General features: G+C 33.8%; 1 long non-coding RNA gene across 1 annotated transcript in view; it reads left to right on the plus strand.

The window, feature by feature from the left end:
* Window positions 1-1,318: 1,318 nt before the first annotated feature.
* The window catches only part of LOC128249770 (uncharacterized), a 35,486-nt gene continuing 34,991 nt past the window's right edge, over window positions 1,319-1,813 (plus strand). The window contains exon 1 of the long non-coding RNA XR_008265873.1: window positions 1,319-1,407. This is a non-coding gene — a long non-coding RNA (uncharacterized LOC128249770). The remainder of the gene's footprint in view (window positions 1,408-1,813) is intronic.

Genomic DNA, 1,813 nt, shown 5'->3' on the forward strand with positions numbered 1-1,813 from the left:
CATATGAAGACATGCATAAAAGTAGCTTCAAGAACGATGTCTAAATCACAAGTTAACCTTCAAAGAAGGAAAAAAATGCTGGAATGCAACGGTCCTGTCTAACAAATGAAGGAAAAGAGTGTTGACAATTTCAGTAATAAAAGATCAAGAGAATAACCCTATTTTGTTTATCAAGAAAATGTAATGCACACATCATTAAAAAATATCGCATCCAAAACAGAAATGCAAACCATTAGGATAGAGATATCGTGCAAATGCTACAACGTAAACAAGTTTTACTTATTTAAGTACAAAAGACAAATAACACTCTATTAATCTATCGGATGCAAGTAAAACGGCATGGCGCAAGTTCACGAAGAATATCAATAGAAGACCAACCGGAAGACCAACAGGAAGACATACAGGAAGACACACAATTGCTCCAATTTCGATACTACAGAAAATTACTGCTCCCGTATGAAACTTCGGCGTAGCGGAATGTGTGTGTGTGTGTGTGTGTGTGTGTGTGTGTATAAACATGAACATGTAAATATTAGGCTGTTCTATAGTTGGTTTAAAATTTTGATAAATTTCAATTATGAAACCGCAATTTACTCCTTACACAGGCACACACACACGCATACATACGCACACACTCACACACACACAGATACACGCACACACTAGTTCGATACACATTCATTTAATAACGGCAAGATGGTAAAATTTAAAATTTAAATTGTTTATCCATTTATATGCTACATTTAATATAAGATGTATATTCAGTCTCAATGCGAAGTTTCGGTGATAAAATTAGAAAGTTATTCATTTTCGGGAAAAAGATGTTATAATAGCCATTTATAATTGGGCAAATTTATGGAAATTTATGTTATCTTCTCCAGCAAAGGCATAATAAATACCTTTTGAATACTGTTAGACTGAAAACTTTGTTTTTAAAAAATTTTATTTCATATTCTATCGACTCACTATATACATTGTACCATATTTACATTTACTTAGATGTTTTTTCTAAAAGATATCCTAGTCAAGGTTTGGTTTTTACCATTATGAAAATGTCTCTTTTGGTTGATTCGAGGGAGACTTGGCTGTTATTTCTAGCAGGACGTATAACTCTACATAAGATATCACATTCATACGCGTGCATATTAGTAATATGCCGTCATTTCAATCATCATTTTTCAACACAAAATTAAAGGGAGATAATATATTTGATATTTTTTTCCTTGCTCTATACTCGGTTTGCAAATTTCGATAAATTTCGATTATGACGTCATAATTGACCAATTTCATTTATAAACACACAAACAATTTTGTTTTCTTGTTTTGGCAGACATCACCATTGGATGACTAGACATCTTTGTCTATAATCAGTAAAGCAATGAATTAATTCAACGACAGAATGTTAAGGTAAGCATCTTTTGATTTAACACGTAGAAACATATTCAAATATTTTCCTTTTTTTATGTTTTATTTTCTTTTTATTTGTCTCAGTCATTTGAGTGCGGCCATGCTGAAGCACTGCCTTAAAGGGTTTTTTAGTCGAAGAAATCAACCCAAGGACTTATTCTTTGTAAGCTTAGTCCTTATTCTATCGGTGACTTTTGCCCGAACCGCTAAGTTACGGGGGACGTAAACACAGCAACATCGGTTGCCAAGAGATGGTAGGGGGACAAACTCAGAAACAAAGACACACATACACATAAATACACACTCACAAACACACACACACACACACACACACACACACACACACACACACATATGTATATACGACGAGATTCTTTCAGTTTCTGTCTACCAAATCCACACACAC

This window comes from Octopus bimaculoides, chromosome 18, assembly GCF_001194135.2.
Source record: "Octopus bimaculoides isolate UCB-OBI-ISO-001 chromosome 18, ASM119413v2, whole genome shotgun sequence".
Lineage (NCBI taxonomy): Eukaryota > Metazoa > Mollusca > Cephalopoda > Octopoda > Octopodidae > Octopus > Octopus bimaculoides.